At 33.2% G+C, this 22826-nt stretch overlaps 1 protein-coding gene across 2 annotated transcripts in view; it reads left to right on the plus strand.

Moving 5' to 3' along the window:
- The first annotated feature begins 1370 nt into the window (after positions 1-1370).
- Positions 1371-22826, plus strand: part of LOC128157527 (uncharacterized) — a 171637-nt gene continuing 150181 nt past the window's right edge. The window contains exon 1 of one of the 2 annotated variants that reach the window (XM_052820112.1): positions 1371-1478. The gene's annotated coding sequence lies outside the window, so the exon portion shown is untranslated. The remainder of the gene's footprint in view (positions 1479-22826) is intronic. The other variant, XM_052820111.1, reaches the window with a different exon arrangement.

The following is a 22826-nucleotide window of genomic DNA, read 5'->3' on the forward strand; positions in this document are numbered from 1 at the left end:
TAAAAGTAGTAGGAATAATTGTCTACTTTTGGGGACAAATATCAGTATTTAATTATTTAAATTAAATTATCTGGTTATATATTGCCATAGCTCAGTGGCTGGGCTTGTAAACCGCAGATCATGAGTTCGAACCCTCCTAAGACAGTTGTTCATATTCAGTTTGATTCAACCAAATTTTAATTTTTTTAGGTTTGTGAAGAACCTTAAACACAAACGCATAAATAATCCTGATCCCGGAGAGCTTTCTTGCTTTCGAAGTTGTCAATGCTCATGTAATTTATTAATGAATTAATCGTCTTGATCATAGCTACTGGCACTGTACCAGTTATTGGCTATAATATTACGTTTTCTTTTCGTGTTTCCTTACTTCTTGATATATTGGAATAAAGCTTTTCATACTTTAAATGGTGAACTCCTTATTTATCCATCGGTTAGATTATATCATCATTTAGAACCCAAAACATATTGTTTCTGTGCTTTTTAGCAAGCCCCGAATTTGCCTAGGTTTTATGATTTACTGTACCAGTTATCGGCTTCGTGATAATAACATAGTAAAATCCTTGTACATGTTGATTTTATATTCTGCAAAGTGTTGATTGAATTATGTCCCTTGCGGGTCAGCCTATAGGTCGTAGGGGTTATTATACAAAAATGAAACTCATAAAATTATTCTTTCATCATCATACGGTCATACACACAATCGTACGCTAATCAATGCATAATTATACAATCAGGCGTTCAACTGCGCCATGAATCTCTCGGAATTTATTGAGTTCCTTTTGTTTATAAATGTTATATGTATTGATATTATATGTCAAATCAAAGAAGGGATATAATAAATTATTACGTATCACAAAGCGGTCATATTCTATTTTTAACTTATTACGTCACTTCCCCCACAGCTGAAAGTGCAAAGATGTAAATCAGCGGTAAACAATGATCGTTAAAGCTCATGTTTAAAACATATTGAAGAAAGTTTTCAAGCAAACTGACTTTTCTTTATTAGAAACAGACGACTGAATTAAAAAATCTCGGATATTCGTGTGCTATAGACCCGAACCCTCAGTTTAGCCGATAACTGGTCTTAGCCGATAACTGGTACAGAACCAGTAAAGAAAGCCGAAGAAGTAAATATTGATTTTCTGCTCCGATACACTCAGTACTTTGATGATTTTTTTATTTGCTGCTAACTTCTATGGGCTAAAATAACTGCTCTGAGTGGCTGATAGCTTCAGTCTGATAACAAAATGTTAACTCAAAGGATTTATAACCATTTTATATAAAACCATTAAATGATTAATTTCAAAGTGACAAATGAGTGTTTGATGCTGAGTTAATCTGAATTCTTTTTATCAGTGAAAGTATTGATTAAAAACCTCTGTTAGATGCGCCTGGTGAAAATCGATAATTTTCTTCTATTTTCCGATGTAGGCACAGCCATGAAAGACATGATTTTCCTTGATTGTTCAGTTCTGTCTGTAAGTATTTTGACATTTTTTGGTCTCAAAAAGATATGTTGTTGTTGATCATGTCAATCATTACAATTCGGTTTTTTCTATTTTGTAAATTTTCAATGGTAATTTATGTATTTTAATTTTCTTTGCAAAGTTTCTTTGTCAAGTTGAGTTTCAGGAGGTATTTTTAAGGTTTTTAAAAGTTTTTGCATTATCATACTTGTTATTTAAACGAATTGTCAATGTTTCAACAAACTTGCCTTGAACTATGAAACAATCCTTCTACTGTAGAATAGGCTTTATCTAAATAATAGAAATACCTTCACGCAAGCAATGATGTTATAATTTCTCTACTTTATGCCACTGTAAATTATCATTGTTTATTATATTAAGATCACGATTTCATGGAAGAATAACAATCTACTTTTGGGGTACACGATATAACGAAAAAAATCGATTTTTTAATTTGCACAAACACTAAAGCTTTATGAATGAAATTGTCACATGTTACAATTGATTTCTAATCTTCATAACTGCAATGCGTCCTCCTAACAACCCTGATAGTATTCCACATATTTAATCAAGTTTTTTGCGTTCTTCTTTTAGGCTAAATCATTGTTCATTTTGAAAAATTATCTCCGGGCAAAATCTAGCGACAGAAGTGCTCATATGATTGAGATACCATGAACATAAGAACTGTAATAATCACTATAGCGTTCACTGATAGCGTTTGAATTTGTAAACTTATTAATTTCTTATTTGATATAAACACAAATCACACAAATCACTGCTCAATTTGCATATTGTCCATTTCATAAACACATTAAGCAATGTTCATACCGGGTATTGTGGAATCGTAAGAACTCTTGGTAACACAATTTGTGGTATTCGTGGGTTGTCCTTCCCCGAGAATTTACATCCTCGACAAATACAAATTTAAACAGAATTATCTGTTTTATTGAAACTGAAAACCGACGCATCCACGAAAATGCTTCCCCACAGTAAGCAAAATCCTACAATCAACGAAAATTGGACCTCATGAATTTACGTTAACGTTTCTAAGGAAAACAATTTCATATCTTATGTATGTTCACCTGAAGAAGGATGTTAAAATCCAGAAAGCGCTAGTGAATAGAAACTTTGGAACTGTGCATTTTCTTTTTCTTTTTTTTTTGATTATTTATTCTGTGTGATATCACCTTTCAATCTTTTTGAATTATATATATACATGTATATATAATCGCAAAACGGAAGCGCTTTCATTTCTTTCTCAGACGTATTACAATACAATTAAGGTAGCTCGCGGGTTTACTGCTTTTGAGAAAACCTACCCTGAAAATTAGTCCGCGTGATCGATAGGTTTCAGAGTTTTATTTCTAAAAAAATTTTGAGATTCGTCTGCGTGGTAATAATGTAATCATGATTTAAACGCAATGTCGCTGATGAAATCATGCAACGCCATTTCAATGAAATATATAGTAAAATGCATAATTATTTTAGTCGAAAATCGCATTTAAAAACTATGCTCCAAACTTTTAAACCATCTAGACGAACTTTATTTTACTCAACACAATAACAGAAGAGATAATTTTGAATCAATTCATAAAAAATAATCAATATACATGTATGTTCTCGGCCACTTTTTTTGCAAAATAACTTTATAATTAAAGATATATATAAAAGATTTCACTAAAACCTATATTTTCATCATGGCGTTAGCCCGACGTCATCAATTTCTTTCGTCCGAGAATCAGAAATGAAAATGCGCTGGCTGACAAGACTACCTGATTAACACATATTAGAACATGCAGATCTTAACATTATTATCTTATATTAACATCATTATAAATGTTTTTGAATGCATGAATAAAATTAATGTAAGTTGTGAAAAGAAGAAACATGGCTTCTTTTCTTTTCATGAAACTCAATGAGTCAATCATTCAATGCAAAAATAATTACCATACAACTATTGACAAATTAATACGTTTGTAATCGTATACGACAACTAGCTAAAGCCAAAATAATTTTGATAGTTAGACCGGTATATGAAAATACAGAATTTATAATTGCAAGACGAGGGAAGTTAATGCATACGGTTCAATTTATTTACAATGTACTTTTCTAAACATGATTTCAGATGAATGAGTTTCAACGCACACTCATACCTTATAGAACTAAATGCGACAATGTATGTCACGTCTTTAAATTTTTTAGCACTCGATAATTATAAATGTTTGTATAAACTGCATTTTAGCTTTTGTTAAATATTTTATTTTATGGTTCTAAAGATCATTTGTTATTTTTAAAAGAAATGTATGAATTTGCTGTGACGTCAGAACATTTCAAAATATCCTTTTATTTTTTGCTTGTCAAGATTTTTTGGATGAGTCTGCCCCCCCCCCCCCTTCCCCACATTAAAAAACGATGCTACGTGCCTGCGCGGTATCACGGTATAATGGACCTTACCTCAAATATCTAAATGTTCACTAACTTTTATTTTAAGGTATTCTGTATGTTGAATTTGCTGTTTGTGAACTCGGATCCTGGTACGGAGTGTAGTTCCGGTTTCGCCGATGTAGTATTGTCCACATCCCCCGCACATTATACAATATATAAAGTTTTTGGTTCCGCACGTCATGTTGGAGTTTAAATTTCTGGTCTCCGATTTTGAAGATGTTTCCTTCCTTTAAATATGGACATGTTCCACATCACTGATCTGGACATTTTCTTACTGTATGCAAATTGGTTTTGCGAAAGTTTGATTTGCAAAGTATGCGTTTCAGATTTTTAGGTTGTCTTTTACTTTCTATTACGCAGAAATTTTCGAGAACTTTAGACATCCTTTCATCTGTTTTGAGTACTTCGTTTAGGTGTTTAAGGTGGAATAACACATCGTCAAAAAATGGCTGACCACTGATCGAAACGACATTTTGTTTTATTAAAAGGATTTTATTGACAGCAACATATAGTTTACCTCATAGACGAGTGGGTAAAGTGTCGGGCTTGTGATCCGTACATACCGACTTCGAATCCCGCAATGGGTTTTGTTATGTTATTTACTGAATTGTTTTTTTTTAGATATTCATTTTTTATCCCCAATTTGCAAATTTTTCGCTTATTTGATATATGTATAGTTTATTTATCATTATACCTTTCATAATCAAATAATTTACTATTAATTTGAGTGAATTTTTCCAGGTGTGTTATTCCACCTTAACAAACGGTGTGATGTATAGGTAGCGGAAAGGGCAAAAAATACAATTTTACAAAATCAACGATAAATTTAATTCAGCAATCTAATATGATATTACATGTATCAATGACCATAAGTGCAAACAGTCTTCTTTGCAAAATAAATGTACATAAAATCAACCAAATATATCCAAATACAAATCAAACACAAAAAGTAAATTCAACAGACATAAATGTAAAACGAACATACATAAAGATGAAACAAGCGGACGCACAAATAAACGCCAGGTGGCGTTTTTTGGGAAGCAATATGCGTCATCGATTATTGAAATCCGGAATGGTTTGCACCTATTCTGTTTCGCCCTGAGATGTTTCGCACCTCAATGTTTCGCACTCTGATAAAATTCCATATATACTCTCCATACTGAACGTTTATTCTGCAACAACATTGACTTCTGACAGGACCAGCCATTTTGACGTCTTCGAGAAAGACTGATTCTGATAGGACCATAAGGAATATTAACCAATGACATTGAGTTTAACATTAGCTACTAGTATCACAATGGCCGGTCTGGTAAGAAATTGATGTGGCTGCAGAATTAAAGTTCAGTTTGGAGGGTATTTAAGGAATTTTATCGGAATTTAAGGATGCAAGTAGCGTGCGTTTAATGTGAGATTTTAAACGATTAGTGCGAATGTTTCTCGACTTGTTGCAATACTGCTGTTGTCATAGGTAAAATCCCATCGTGAGCCCGGACCGGTAATTGTCCGAGTAAAAATAAACTGGCTACTTCGAGAGAATAATGACGAATATCTCCGCTATTTAAGACCCATCAACTTGAAATTCAGCATGAGTGTATCTAAGACATTACTTTTCTGAAAAATACATGCTTATTGCGGAGTGTTTTAAAAATAAATAGATTTATTAGGCTTTTGAAGCGAGTGGTAGTTTTTATCTGGGTCAGAGTTCGACCCCTTTCTTTATTTATGGTTACATTGAAATAAATATTAAAACGGGCTTGGCCCCTGTGTGTAATATGGTGACGCATCATGGGTTTTTACACTTAGTAATTGTGTATTTGTTTTCAAAATGGGAAGTGCACAATATTCGTTTTAGATTCTTAGGCTGACGTCTGCTGTTAGTGAAGTTTACATCTTTGTAAATTCTTTCGTGGATTGGTCGTTGATGAGGATGTTATTTAATTGATGAATTATTGGAGTTATGTTCTGATTTCTTGGATAGCAAGCAACGAGGAGGTCTTCCGCTACAGCTTCAAGTCAAGAAAGGATTGTCTTAAAAAAAACAATCCTCCTTCTTCTGACACTTGTCAGGGTCTGACATAAATTGATAGGAGGTCATTTTCACACTACCTTCTGACCAATCAGGGCTTTAGACAATCAATTTGAACTTAAAAATTAGTTTATGCCTATTGTCTATGGATTAAATAAATGTAACCCCCAGACTAAAGATTATTTAAGAGTTAGATCTCTCGTAAAGCAGATAAAGATATGTCTGTGATAAGTTAGGATTATATTTAGACAAGAAAAGTATTGACTGCGACTTTAAAACACTATAAACCACAGAGAGATATTCCCTATAAGCAAAATGAAAGTGGGTATGCATGTCTTCATGTGAAGCTTTTAACTTTCATATTACGCAATATCCTAACAATACTATATTACAACTAGACACGATCTCGTTGCGAGCAACGAGGAGGTCTTCCGTCCGATTTTTAGAATATGCAATGACCTTACTCTTGACCTTCATCAACGAAACGTAATCGGAAAAGGAGGCGGGATCTATGAGTAATGGGTGAAAGACTATCTATCCCTTTGGTGTCCCTTATTTGAGGGATCAGCTCCTTTTCATTCATTTTAGTCAAAAGGTATTTTTGTGTACCACTAATAAGTATTTAGAAATTGGTTACCGTTTTTGAGAAATCTGGGAAAAATCGTTTTGATATCCGGTCCTAAAACTCCTTTTAGGGTCCAGATAAAAACAATATATATGGTTGTACATTGTTAAGCTCAATATTTTGAGCATCTTTTGTTAAATATTGCTTTCCAAAGTTTTCCTCTATTTTGAGATATTAAACATCAAAGCTTTAGACCTCTTGTCTCTTAAAATCCTTAATTACGTAACATAAGTGTAAATGATTGCCATGTACAGGTACATAACATTAGAATGAACATAATTGCTTCTATAACGTATCACCAAATATTTAACAGTAAAAAGTTATCATTAATAGACTTAAGAGCCCCCTCAGCCCCTTATTAGAAGGGCCAGCACCTTTTTCATGATTTCAAATGAAAGCTATTGTCAATTCTAACACTTTTTGTTCAACAAGTAATTACAAATTTTGTACCGCTCTCGAGATATCTTGAGAGGGTTGTGTTAGGGGCCAACCCTGTATCTCCTTTTAGGGACTGCATAACAAAGAAATTATAGTTGATTATTGTTAAGCTCTATATTTTGAGCATCTTTTGTTTAATATTGCTTATCCAAATGTTTCTTCATTTTGAGATATTATGCATTAAAGTTTTGGACTTCTGGCCCCTTAAAAATTACTAATTACGTAACATAGGAGTAAATGATTGCCATGTTTAGGTAAATAACATTAGAATGAACATAATTGCTTCTATAACGCATCACAAAATATTTCACGGTAAAAGGTTATCATTAAAAGACTTCAGAGCTCCCTCAGCCCCTAATTTGAAGGGCCAGCCCCTTTTTCTTGATTTCAAATGAAAGCTTTTGTCAATTCAAACACATTTTGTTCAAAAAGCGTTTACAAATTATGTACCGTTCTCGAAATATCTTAGAGGGTCGTTTTAGGGGCCGACACTGTAACTCCTTTTAGGGACCGCATAACAAGGAAATTATGGTTTCAGGTTGTTAAGCTCTATATTTTGAGCATCTTTTGTTAAATATTGCTTATCCAAATGTTTCTTCATTTTGAGATATTGAGCATCAAAGTTTTGGACTTTTGGCCCCTTAAAATCCCTAATTACGTAACATAGAAGTAAATGATTGCCATGTATAGGTAAATAACCTAAGAATAAACATAATTGCTTCTATAACGCATCACAAAATATTTCACGGTAAAAAGTTATTATAAAAATACTTTAGAGCCCCCTCAGCCCCTTATTTGAAGGGCGAGCCCCTTTTTCATGATCTCAAATGAAAACTCGTGATTTAATTAAGTTTTTTTGTTTTACATCTTTTAACAAAATATTTTCATGTAAAGAGATATTCAAAGAAAACCAAGAAAAATCACGACGCCTTTTTTTATCCTAATTTTCAAGCTCAGGCGAGCTTCGGCGCTCTTTGAGATAAAGATGATTAATGACCATTAGACACTATTTCAGTCTCTCGTCTATCAGCCCTGAAAAGTTCAACATCATATCTTAAATGGTAAAAGAGGAGTTCTAGTGACAAAATACTCCTATAAAAGCCGATAAATCCATGATATCTCAAGACAGGAAGTGACGTCATAAACAAAAAAAATTTCCAACAAGGTTCAGATCAATACCTATCAGAACTGAAAATTTGACGTAAATCAGTTGAGCTGTTTCCGAGAAATCGCGTGCACAAAATCGGTAAGAAAAAAAAATAATAATAACTAGACACGATCTCGTTGCGAGCAACGAGGAGGTCTTCCGTACGATTATTATAAGGAAATGTGACGTCATTGACTTTGATTTTCGACAACAAAACATGATATGAAAAAAGGAGTGGAGTACTAATGTTTTTGTTGTATCTCTTTTTATAAGTTCTCTGACATTGCTTTTTTAAATACTTGCACTCTTCCAATAAAGATAGAGAAGATGAGAAAATCATTATGTTGTTAAGATATATTAACGTATTATACCTAATCTAGATTTAATAACCTTTAACAAAATGGCTCTGAGTAAAAGGATATAGGTAAAATACTTTAGAGCCCTTTGGTTCCCTAATTTAAGGGTCCAGCCCCTTTTTCTTGATATCATATGAAAGGTCATCTAATTCTAAACACATTTTGTTCAATAAGTGTTTAAAAATTCGTTATCGTTCTGGAGATATATGAGAAAGAAGGTTTTAGGGGCCGATCCCTTATCTCCTTATAGGGGCCGTTTGACAAAATTTTGAAGGTTGCATTTCGTTAAGAACATTATTTTGAACAACTTTTCTTCTAAACTGCATTTCAAAAAAATTTCCTTTCTGAGGTATGGTTGATCAAATTTTAGACTTTTGGCCCCTTTTGGCGCCTTTTGGTCCCTAAAAACCCCTAATTACGTTACACATGATAAAATCCTTAAATTTCTTGGATACATAACTGTAAGGTAAACATATTTGCTTCTAAAACATTTCACAAAATATCTCTCAGTAAAGGGCTACAGATAAAAGACTTTAGAGCCCTTTGGTCTCTTTCTTTAAGGGGCCAGCTCCTTTTTCGTGATATCATTCGAAAGGTCATATAATTCTTAACAAATCTTATTCAACAAGTGTTTAGAAATTCGTTAATGTTCTGGAGATATATGAGAAAGAAGGTTTTAGGGGCCGATCCCTTATCCCCTTATAGGAGCCGTTTGACGAAATTTTGAAGGTTGCATTTCGTTAAGAACATTATTTTGAACAACTTTTCTTCTATACTGCATTTCAAAATATTTTTCCTTTCTGAGATATGGGTTATCAAATTTTCGGACTTTTGGCCCCTAAAACCCCTAATTACTTTACACATGATAAAATCCTTACATTACTTAGATACATAACTGTAGGATAAACATATTTGCTTCTATAACATTTAACAAAATATCCCTGAGAAGAAGGATATATGTAAAAGACTTCAGAGCCCTTTGGTTCCCTTATTTAAGGGGCCAGCCCCTTTTTCTTGATATCATATGAAAGGTCATATAATTCTAAACACATTTTGTTCAACAAGTGTTTAGAAATTCGTTAATGTGCTGGAGATATATGAGAAAGAAGGTTTTAGGGGCCGATCCCTTATCCCCTTATAGGAGCCGTTTGACGAAATTTTGAAGGTTGCATTTCGTTAAGAACATTATTTTGAACAACTTTTCTTCTATACTGCATTTCAAAATATTTTTCCTTTCTGAGATATGGGTGATCAAATTTTCGGACTTTTGGCCCCTAAAAATCCCTACTTACGTTACACATGATAAAATCCTTACATTACTTAGATACATAACTGTAAGATAAACATATTTGCTTCTATAACATTTAACAAAATATCCCTGAGTAAAAAGATATATATAAAAGACTTCAGAGCTCTTTGGTTCCCTTATTTAAGGGGCCAGCCCCTTTTTCTTGATATCATATGAAAGGTCATCTAATTCTATACACATTTTGTTCAACAAGTGTTTAGAAATTCGTTATCGTTCTGGAGATATATGAGAAAGAAGGTTTTAGGGGCCGATCCCTTATCCCTTTATAGGGGCCGTTTGACGAAATTTTGAAGGTTGCATTTCGTTAAGAACATCATTTTGAACAACTTTTCTTTTGTATTGCATTACAAAATATTTTTCTTTTCTGAGATATGGGTGATCAAAATTTTGGACTTTTGGCCCCTAAAAACCCCTAATTACGTAATACATGACAAAATCATTACATTGCTTGGATACATAACTGTGAGATAAACATATTTGCTTCTATAACATTTAACAAAATATCTCTCAGTAAAGGACTACAGATTAAAGACTTTAGAGCCCTTTGGACCCCTTATTTGAGGGGCCAGTCCCTTTTTTCTTGATTTCAAAGAAAAGGTCATGTAAATAAAAACGTTTTTTAGTTTACATGTCTTAACAAAATATTTTTCAGAAAAGAGATAATTAAAGAAAACCAGAAAAAATTACGACGTTTTTTCCATCTCAATTTTCGGGTCCAGGCGAGCTTCGGCGCCTTTCAAGACAGATCAAAATGAAAATAAAATTACAAATCTACAATCTTTTGTCTACTATCCCTGAAAGTTTGAACTCGATATCTTTTATAGTTAAGGAGAACTTAGAGGGACAAGCGACCCCTCTAAAAACCGCTAAAACGTCAATTTCTCAAAAACGGAAGTGATGTCATCAAAAAAATAAAAATCCTATAAGGTTTAGATCATTATCTAATAGATCTGAAAGTTTCATGGCAATCGGTTGAACCGTTTCTGAGAAATCGCGTGCACAAAATTTGTAAGAAAAAAAAAGAAAAACTAGACACGATCTCGTTGCGAGCAACGAGGAGGTCTTCCGTCCGATTTTTAGAATGAAATAAGACATCATCGACTTTGATTTACAACAACAAAACATGTTATGGAAAAAGGAGTGAAGTAGTAATGCTTTATTGTATCGCTTTTTATAAGTTCTTTTACATTGCTTTAAATACATGTACTTGCATTTATTTCAATTAAGATAGAAAAGATCAAACTTGTTTACCTCTGGTCCCTAAAAACCCTTATTGGGTAACGCAAGAGAAAATCATTATATTGTTAGGATATATAAACGTATTATACCTAATCTAGCTTTAATAACCTTTTGCAAAATTGCTCTCATTAAAGGGCTATAGATTAAAGATTTTAGAGCTCTTTGATACCCTAATTTAAGGGGCCAGTCCCTTTTTCTTGGATTCAAATCAAAGGACATTTAATTCTGGACACATTTTATCAACAAGTGTTTAGAAATTCGTTACCGTTCTAGAGATATATGAGGAAGAAGGTTTTAGGGGCCGATCCCTTATCTCTTTATAGGGGCCGTTTGACGAAATGTTGAAGGTTGTATATTGTTAAGAACATCATTTTAAACAATTTTTCTTCTGTACTGCATTACAAAATATTTTTCCTTTCTGAGATATGGGTGATCAAAATTTGGGTTTTTTGGTCCCTAAAAACCCCTAATTACAAAACACAAGACAAAACCATTACATTGCTTGGATACAAAACTGTAGGATAAACACATTTGCTTCTATAGCATTTCACAAAATATCCCTCAATAAAGGGTTATAGATAAAAGACTTTAGAGCCTTTTAATCCCCTAATTAAAGGGGCCAGCCCCTTTTTCTTGATTTCAAATGAAAAGTTATTTAATTCTAAACAAATTATGTTCAACAAGTGTTTAGAAATTCAATTTGTTACCGTTCTGGAGATATATGAGAAAGAAGGTTTTAGGGGCCGATCCCTTATCTCCTTATAGGGGTCGTTTAACGAAATTTTGTCGGTTGCATATTGTTACATGTAAGAACATCATTTTAAACAACTTTTCTTCTGTTCTGCATTACAAAATATTTTTCCTTTCTGAGATATAGATGATCAAAATTTTGGACTTTTGGCCCCTAAAAACCCTTAATTACGTAACACATGATAAAATCATTACATTGCTTGAATACATAACTGTAAGATTAACACATTTGCTTCTATAACATTTCACAAAATATCTCTCAGTAAAGGGCTACAGATTAAAGATTTTGAGCCCTTTGGTTCCCTAATTTGAGGGGCCAGCCCCTTTTTCTTGATATCAAATAAAAGGTCATTTAATTATGAACACATTTTGTTCAACAAGTGTTTAGAAATTCTTTACCGTTTTGGAGATATATGAGAAAGTAGGTTTTAGGGGCCGGTCCCTTATCTTCATTTAGGGGCCGTTTAACGAAATTTTGTCGGAAGCATATTGTTAAGAACATCATTTTGAACAGCTTTTCTTCTGTTCTGCATTACAAAATATTTTTCCTTTCTGAGATATAGATGATCAAAATTTTGGACTTTTGGCCCCTTAAAACCCTTAATTACGTAACACATGATAAAATCATTACATTGCTTGAATACATAACTGTACATGTAAGATTAACACATTTGCTTCTATAACATTTCACAAAATATCTCTCAGTAAAGGGCTACAGATTAAAGATTTTGAGCCCTTTGGTTCCCTAATTTAAGGGGCCAGCCCCTTTTTCTTGATATCAAATAAAAGGTCATTGAATTCTAACACATTTTGTTCAACAAGTGTTTAGAAATTCTTTACCGTTTTGGAGATATATGAGAAAGTAGGTTTTAGGGGCCGGTCCCTTATCTTCATTTAGGGGCCGTTTAACGAAATTTTGTCGGTTGCATATTGTTAAGAACATCATTTTGAACAGCTTTTCTTCTGTACTGCATTACAAAATTTTTTTCCTTTCTGAGATATGGGTGATCGAAATTTTGGACTTTTGGCCCCTAAAAACCCTTAATTAAGTCATACATAACAAAATCAATACATTGCCTTGATACATAACTGTGAGATAAACATATTTGCTTCTATAACATTTCACAAAATATCTCTCAGTAAAGAGCTACAGATTAAAGACTTTAGAGCCTTTTTGTCCCCTTATTTGAGGGGCCAGCCCCTTTTTTTTGATTTTAAAGAAAAGGACTTGTAAATAGAAACTTTTTTTACATTACATGTCTTAACAAAATATTTTTGAGAAAAAAGATAATCAAAGAAAACCAGAAAAAATTACGACGTTTTTTCCATCTCAATTTTCGGGTCCAGGCGAGCTTCGGCGCCTTTCAAGCCAGATCAAAATGAAAATAAAATTACAAATCTACAATCTTTCGTCTACTATCCCTGAAAGTTTGAACTCAATATCTTTTATAGTTTAGTAGAACGTAGAGGGACAAGCCACCCCTCTGAAAATCACTAAAACGTCAATTTCTCAAAAACGTAAGTGACGTCATCAATATAATAAAAAACCTATAAGGTTTAGATCATTATCTAATAGATCTGAAAGTTTCATGAAAATCGGTCGGGCCGTTTCTAAGAAATCGCGTGCACAAAATTTGTAAGAAAAAAAAGAAAAATAATAATAACTTGACACGATCTCGTTGCGAGCAACGAGGAGGTCTTCCGTCCGATTTTAAGAGTAAGGAATGACCTTACTCTTGATCTTTGTCAAAGAACTTATCCGGAAAAGGAGGCGGAATCTATGAGTGTAATGAGATACATAACTGTGAGATAAACATATTTGCTTCTATAATATTTTACAAAATATCCCTCAGTAAAGGGCTATAGATAAAAGACTTTAGAGCCCTTTGGTTCCCTAATTTAAGGGACCAGCCCCTTTTTCTTGATATAAAAAAAAAGGTCACTTAATTCTAAACACATTTTGTTCAACAAGTGTTCAGAAATTTGTTACCGTTCTGGAAAAAAAGTTTAAGGGGCCGATCCTTTATCTCCTTATAGGGGTCGTTTAACGAAATTTTGAGGGTTGCATATTGTTAAGAACATCAGTTTGAACAACTTTTCTCCTGTACTGCATTTCAAAATATTTTTCCTTTCTGAGATATGGGTGATCAAAATTTTGGACTTTTGGCCCCTAAAAACCCTTAATTACGTAACACATGGAAAAATCATTACATTGCTTGGATACATAACTGTGAGATAAACATATTTGCTTCTATAACATTTCACAAAATATCGTTCAGTAAAGGGCTACAGATTAAAGACTTTAGAGCCCTTTGGTCCCCTAATTTGAGGGGCCAACCCCTTTTTCTTGATTTTAAAAGAAAGGTCTTGTAAATAGAAACTATTTTTACTTTACATGTCTTAACAAAATATTTTTCAGAAAAGAGATAATTAAAGAAAACCACAAAAAATTACGACGTTTTTTTTATCCCAATTTTCGGGTCCAGGCGAGCTTCGACACTTTTTGCGATCGAAATGATTTTAAACCTTCATGCACAATTTCAGTCTTCCGTCTACCATCGCTGAAAATTTCAAGTTTATATCTGCTATAGTTTAAGAGGAGTACTGCCGACAAAATACCCCTCTGAAAATCGATAAAACGACTATATCTCAAAACCGGAAGTGACGTCATCAATAAAAAAAATTTGCAATACGGTTCATATCATCATCTATTAGATCTGTAAGTTTTATGAAAATCAATTGAGTAGTTTTCGAGATCTCGCGTGCACAAAATTTGTAAGAAAAAAAAATAATAATATAGAAGAATAGGGAAAAAGAAACAAAGCAATAACAATAAGGTCTTCCGTTGGAAACGGAAGACCTTAATAACTAGATACGATCTCGTTGCGAGCAACGAGGAGGTCTTCCGTCCGATTTTTAGAAGAAAATATGACATCATCAACTATGATTTTTGACAACAAAACATGGTATGGAAAAAGGAGTGAACTACTAATGCTTTATTGTATCGCTTTTTATAAGTTCTATTACATTGCTTTTTAAAATACTTGCATTTCTTCCAATGAAGATTGAAAAGATTAAATTTGTTGACATCTGGTCCCAAAACACCCTAATTGGGTAACGCAAGAGAAAATCATTATATTTTTAGGATATATAAACGTGTTATACCTAATCTAGCTTTAATAACCTTTCACAAGATGGCTCTCATTAAAGGGCTATAGATAATTTTTTTAGAGCCCTTTGATCCCCTAATTTAAGGGACCTTTCATTTAATATCAAGAAAAAGGTTTCTTGATATTAAATGAAAGGTCATTTAATTCTGAACAAATTTTTCAACAAGTGTTTAAAAATTCGTTACCGTTCTGGAGATACATGAGAAAGAAGTTTTAAGGGGCTGATTCTTTATCTCCTTATAGGGACTGTTTACGAAAATTTGAAGGTTGCATATTGTTAAGAAAATCATTTTGAACCATTTTTTTTTTTTGTTTTACATTTCAAAATATTTTTCCTTTCTGAGATATGGGTGATCGAAATTTTGGATTTTAGGCACCTAAAAACCCATAATTAAGTAACACATGATAAAATCATTACATTGCTTGAAAACATAACTGTGAGATAAACATATTTGCTTCTATAACCTTTCACAAAATAACTCTCAGAAAAGGGCTACAGATTAAAGACTTATAGCCCTTTGGTCCCCTTATTTGAGGGGCCAGCCCCTTTATTCTTGATATTAAATGACAGGTCATTTAAATCTAAACAAATTTTGTTCAACAAGTGTTTAGCAAACCGATACCGTTCTGGAGATATATGAGAAAGAAGGTTTAAGGGGCCGATCCCTTATCTCCTTATAGGGTCCGTTTAACGAAATTTTGAAGGTTGCATATTGTTTAAAACATTAATTTAAACAACTTTTCTTCTGTATTGCATTACAAAATATTTTTCCTTTCTGAGATATGGGGGACAAATTTTGGAATTTTGGCCCCTAAAAACCCTTCATTACGTAACACATAATAAAATCATTACATTGCTTGGATACATAACTGTGAGATAAACATATTTGCTTCTATAACCTTTCACATAATATGTTACAGTAAAGGGCTACAGATTAAAGACTTCAGAGCCCTTTGCTCCCCTAATTTTAGGGGCCAGCCCCTTTTTCTTGATATTGAATGAAGGGTTATTTAATTCTAAACAATGTTTGTTCAACAAGTGTTCAGAAAATCGTTACCGTTCTGGAGATATATTAGAAAGAAGGTTTTAGAGGCCGATCCCTTATCTCCTTATAAGGGCCATTTAACGAAAATTTGAAGGTTGCATATTGTTAAGAACATTACTTTGAACAACTTCTCCTCTGTATTGCATTTCAATATATTTTTCCTTTCTGAGATAAGGGTGATCGAAATTTGGGACTTTCGGCCCCTAAAAACCCTTAATTACGTAACACATGAGAAAATCATTACATTGCTTGGATACATTACTGTAAGATAAACACATTTGCTTTTATAATATTTTACAAAATATCTCTCAGTAAAGGGCTCTAGATAAAAGACTTTCGAGCCATTTGGTTCCCTAATTTAAGGGGCCAGCCCCTTTTTCTTGATATCAAATAAAGGTCATTGAATTCTAACATATTTTGTTCAACAAGTGTTTAGAAATCTGTTACCGTTCTGGAGATATATGAGAAAGAAGGTTTTAGGGGCCGATCCCTTATCTCCTTACAGGGGCCCTTTAACGAAATTTTGAAGATTGCATATTGTTAAGAACATCATTTTGAACAACTTTTCTTCTATACTGCATTTCAAAATATTTTTCCTTTCCGAGATATGGGTGATCGAAATTTTGGACTTTCGGCCCCTAAAAACCCTTAATTACGTAACACATGGAAAAATCATTACATTGCTTGGATACATAACGGTAAGATGAAGATATTTTTCTTCTATAACATTTCACAAAATATCGTTAGTAAAGGGCTACAGATTAAAGACTTTCGAGCCCTTTGGTCCCCTTATTTGAAGGGCCAGCCCCTTTTTCTTGATTTTAAAAGAAAGGTCATGTAAGTAGAAACTATTTTTACATTACATGTCTTAACAAAATATTTTTCAGAAAAGAGATAATTTAAAAAAACCACGAAAAATTACGACGTTTTGTCCATCTCAATTTTTGGGTACAGACGATCTTCGGCGCCTTTAAAGCTAGATCAATATGAAAATAAAATTGCAAATCTACAATCTTTCGTCTACTATCCCTGAAAGTTTGAACTCAATATCTTTTATAGTTTAGGAGAACTTAGAGGGACAAGCCACCCCTCTGAAAATCGCTAAAACGCAGTTTCTCAAAAACGGAAGTGACGTCATCAAAAGAATCAAAAACCTATAAGGTTCAGATCAGTATCTATCAGATCTAAAAGTTTCATGAAAATCGGTCAAGCCGTTTCTGAGAAATCGCGTGCACAAAATTTGTAAGAAAAAAAAAGAAAAATAATAATAATAACTAGACACGATCTCGTTGCGAGCAACGAGGAGGTCTTCCGTCTGATTTTAGAAATTGAGATTTATGTTCGATCTTGATTTTGCTATTTAACAGCTATACATGATTTAAAACAGGAAAAGAGGAATAAACATTTTAAGTGCCTGATACTATTTTGTTTCAGGTTTAAGAGTTTTGTTCAACAAGTGTTTAGAAATTCGTCACCGTTCTTGAGATATCTCAGAAAAAATATTTTAGGGGCCGGACCTTATCTCCTTATTGGGGCCGCTGAACAAAAATTGTAAGGTTGCATGTTATTAGGTACATTATTTTGAGCATCTTTTCTTTTATACTGCATTTCAAAATATTTTTTCTTTTTGAGATATAAGTTATCACATTTTTGGACTTTTGACCCCTAAAAATCCTTAATTACGTAACACATGAGAAAAATCATTATAATGTTAGGCTACACAACTATTAGATAAACATATTTGCTTCTATAATCTATTACGAAATACCCCTCGGTAAAGAACTATAGGAAACAGACTTAAGAGCCCTCTAGGTCCCTAATATTAGGGGCTAGCCCCTTTTTCATGGTATCAAATGAAAGGTCATTTGATTATAAAGACATTTTGTTCAACAAATGTTCAGAAATCCGTTACCATTCTTGAGATATCTCAGAAAGAATATTTTAGGGGCCGGTCCCTTATCTCCTTATTGGGGCCGCTGAACCAATTTTTTTTAGGCTGCATGTTGTTAAAGACATCATTATGAGCATCTTTTCTTTTATACTGCATTTCAAAATATTTTTCCGTTTTGAGATATAGGTGGTCAAAATTTTGGACTTCTGACCCCTAAAAATCCCTAATTACGTAACATATGAGAAAATCGTTATACTGCTTGGCTTCATAACTGTAAGATAAACATATTTGCTTCTATAATTTATTACAAAATATCCCTCAGGAAAGAACTATAGTAAAAAGACTTTAGAGCCCTCTAGGTCCCTAATATTAGGGGCCAGCCCCTTTTTCTTGGTATCAAATGAAAGGTCATTTAATTATAAAGACATTTTGTTCAACAAGTGTTCAGAAATTCGTTACTATTTTTGAGATATCTCAGAAAGAATGTTTTAGGGGCCGGTCCCTTATCTCCTTATTGGGGCCGCTGAACCAAATTTTTTAGGTCGCATGGTGTTAAGTACATCATTTTGAGCATCTTTTCTTTTATACTGCATTTCAAATTAATTTTCCGTTTTGAGATATAGGTGGTCAAAGTTTTGGACTTCTGACCCCTAAAAATCCCTAATTACGTAACATATGAGAAAATCGTTATACTGCTTGGCTTTATAACTGTAAGATAAACATATTTGCTTCTATATTCTATTACAAAATATCCCTCGGTAAAGAGTTATGGGTAAAAGACTTTAGGATCCTCTAGGTCCCTAATTTGAGGGGCCAGCCCCTTTTTTCTGATATCAGCAGAAAGGTCTGGTAAATATAAACTTTTTTTACATTACATGTTTTAACAAAATATTTTCCAGAAAAGAGATAAAGAGAGAAAAGCACAAAAATTCACGACGCTTTTTTAATGTCAATTTTCGAGCCATAGCGAGCTTTGGCGCCAGTAGTGCTAAACATACAAAACAACAATCATGCAAAACTTCAATCTTTCCTTTACCTACCGTAAAAATTTGAGCTTAATATCTCTTATACTTTAGGAGAACAACAGAAGACAAAATACCCATATAAAAATTAGAAAAATCTCAATATCTCAAAAACGGATGTGACGTCATCAATGCAAAAAATTTCCAATCAAGTTCAGACCACTATCTATCACATCCTAAAATTTAATTGAGATCGGCCGAGCCGTTTCTGAGAAATCGCGTGCACAAAAAAAGGAAGAAAAAAAGTAATAATAACTAGACATGATCTCGTTGCGAGCAACGAGGAGGTCTTCCGTCTGATTTTAGAAATTGAGATTTATGTTCGATCTTGATTTTGCTATTTAACAGCTATACATGATTTAAAACAGGAAAAGAGGAATAAACATTTTAAGTGCCTGATACTATTTTGTTTCAGGTTTAAGAGTTTTGTTCAACAAGTGTTTAGAAATTCGCCACCGTTCTTGAGATATCTCAGAAAAAATATTTTAGGGGCCGGACCTTATCTCCTTATTGGGGCCGCTGAACAAAAATTGTAAGGTTGCATGTTATTAGGTACATTATTTTGAGCATCTTTTCTTTTATACTGCATTTCAAAATATTTTTTCTTTTTGAGATATAAGTTATCACATTTTTGGACTTTTGACCCCTAAAAATCCCTAATTACGTAACACATGAGAAAAATCATTATAATGTTAGGCTACACAACTATTAGATAAACATATTTGCTTCTATAATCTATTACGAAATACCCCTCGGTAAAGAACTATAGGAAAAAGACTTTAGAGCCCTCTAGGTCCCTAATATTAGGGGCTAGCCCCTTTTTCATGGTATCAAATGAAAGGTCATTTGATTATAAAGACATTTTGTTCAACAAGTGTTCAGAAATCCGTTACCATTCTTGAGATATCTCAGAAAGAATATTTTAGGGGCCAGTCCCTTATCTCCTTATTGGGGCCGCTGAACCAATTTTTTTAGGCCGCATGTTGTTAAGGACATCATTATGAGCATCTTTTCTTTTATACTGCATTTCAAAATATTTTTCCGTTTTGAGATATAGGTGGTCAAAATTTTGGACTTCTGACCCCTAAAAATCCCTAATTACGTAACATATGAGAAAATCGTTATACTGCTTGGCTTCATAACTGTAAGATAAACATATTTGCTTCTATAATTTATTACAAAATGTCCCTCAGGAAAGAACTATAGTAAAAAGACTTTAGAGCCCTCTAGGTCCCTAATATTAGGGGCTAGCCCCTTTTTCTTGGTATCAAATGAAAGTTCATTTAATTATAAAGACATTTTGTTCAACAAGTGTTCAGAAATTCGTTACTATTTTTGAGATATCTGAGAAAGAATGTTTTAGGGGCCGGTGCCTTATTTCCCTATTGGGGCCGCTGAACCAAATTTTTTAGGTTGCATGGTGTTAAGTACATCATTTTGAGCATCTTTTCTTTTATTCTGCATTTCAAAATATTTTTCCGTTTTGAGATATAGGTGGTCAAAGTTTTGGACTTCTGACCCCTAAAAATCCCTAATTACGTAACATATGAGAAAATCGTTATACTGCTTGGCTTTATAACTATAAGATAAACATATTTGCTTCTATATTCTATTACAAAATATCCCTCGGTAAAGAGTTATGGGTAAAAGACTTTAGAGCCCTCTAGATCCCTAATTTGAGGGGCCAGCCCCTTTTTTCTGATATCAGCAGAAAGGTCTTGTAAATATAAACTTTTTTTACATTACATGTTTTAACAAAATATTTTCCAGAAAAGAGATAAAGAGAGAAAAGCACAAAAATTCACGACGCTTTTTTAATGTCAATTTTCGAGCCATAGCGAGCTTTGGCGCCAGTAGTGCTAAACATACAAAACAACAATCATGCAAAATTTCAATCTTTCTTTTACCTACCGTAAAAATTTGAGCTTAATATCTCTTATACTTTAGGAGAACAACAGAAGACAAAATACCCATATAAAAATTAGAAAAATCTCAATATCTCAAAAACGGATGTGACGTCATCAATGCAAAAAATTTCCAATCAAGTTCAGACCACTATCTATCACATCCTAAAATTTGATTGAGATCGGCCGAGCCGTTTTTGAGAAATCGCGTGCACAAAAAAAGGAAGAAAAAAAATAATAATAACTAGACACGATCTCGTTGCGAGCAACGAGGAGGTCTTCCGTCTGATTTTAGAATTTGAAATATATGTTCGATCTTGATTTTGCTATTTAACAGCTTAACATGATTTAGAATAGAAAAACAGGGTCTACATTCTAAGGGCTAGATACTATTTTGTTTCAGGGATAAGAGCTTTGTTCAACAAGTGTATAGAGATACGTCACCGTTCTTGAGATATCTGAGAAAAAGAAAAGCTTTAGGGGCCAGTCCCTTATCTCCTTATTGGAGCCGCTGAACCAAAATTTGAAGGTTGCATTTTGTAAAGTACATCATTTTGAGCATCTTTTCTTCTATACTGCATTTCAAAATATTTTCCTTTTTCAGATATAGGTTGTCATAGTTTATGGACTCTTGACCCCTAAAAAATCCTTATTACATAACACATGAATAAATCATTACATTACTCGGATACATAACTGTAAGATAAACATATTTACTTCTATAGCCTTTCATTAAATTTCCCTCAGTAAAGAGCTACAGATGAAAGATTTTAGAACCCTTTAGCTCCCTAATTTGAGGGGCCAGCCCCTTTTTCTTGATATCAAGTAAAAGGTCATTTAATTCTCAACAGATTTTGTTCAACAGCTGTTGAAAAATTGGTTACCGTTCTTGTGATATATGAGAAAGAACGTTTTAGGAGCTGATCCCTTAACTCCTTATAGAGACTGTTTAAAAATTTGGAAAATTGCATATTATTTAGTACATCACTCTGAGTATCTTTTTTTCCATACTGCATTTCAAAATATTTTTCCTTTCTGAGATATTGGTGATCAAAATTCTGGACGTTTGGCCCCTAAAAAACCTAATTACGTAACATATGATAAAATCATTACATTGCCTTCATACATAACTGTAAAATAAACATACTTGCTTCTATAACCGTTCACAAAATATCCCTCAGTAAAGGGCTACAGATAAAGGACTTTAGAGCCCTTTGGTCCCCTAATTTTAGGGGCCAGCCCCTTTTTCTTGATATCAAATAAAGGTCATTTAAATCTCAACACATTTTGTTCAACAACTGTTTAGAAATTCGTTACCGTTCTTGAGATATATGGGAAAGAACGTTTTAGGGGCTGATCCCTTAACTCCTTATAGGGGCTGTTTAACAAAATTTTGAAAATTGCATATTATTTAGTACATCATTCTGAGTATCTTTTCTTCTTTACTGCTTTTCAAAATATTTTCCCTTTCTGAGATATTGGTGATCAAAATTCTGGACTTTTGGCCCCTACAAAACCCCCAATTATGTAACACATGACAAAATCATTACATTGCTTGGATACATAACTGTAAGATAAACATATTTGCTTCTTTAACAGTTCACAAAATATCCCTCAGTAAAGGGTTACAGATGAAAGACTTTAAAGCCCTTTTGTCCCCTAATTTTAGGAGCCAGCCCCTTTTTCTTGATATCAAATGAAAGGTCTTGTAATTATAAACATTTTTTGCTTTACATGTCTTAACAAAATATTTTTTAGAAAAGAGATAAACTAAATAAACCATGAAAAATTACGACGTTTTTTTAGTCTAAATTTTCGGGACAAGGCGAGCTTGAACGCCTTTTGAGCATGACAAATATGAATGCCAAATGGCACATCTACAATCTATTGTCTACAATCCCTGAAAGTTTGAACTCAATATCTTTTACCGTTTAGGAGGAGGTCCCTGGACAAGGCGACCCTCTGAAAATCGCTAAAACGTCACTATCTTAA

This window comes from Crassostrea angulata, chromosome 7, assembly GCF_025612915.1.
Source record: "Crassostrea angulata isolate pt1a10 chromosome 7, ASM2561291v2, whole genome shotgun sequence".
Classification (NCBI taxonomy): Eukaryota; Metazoa; Mollusca; class Bivalvia; order Ostreida; family Ostreidae; genus Magallana; species Magallana angulata.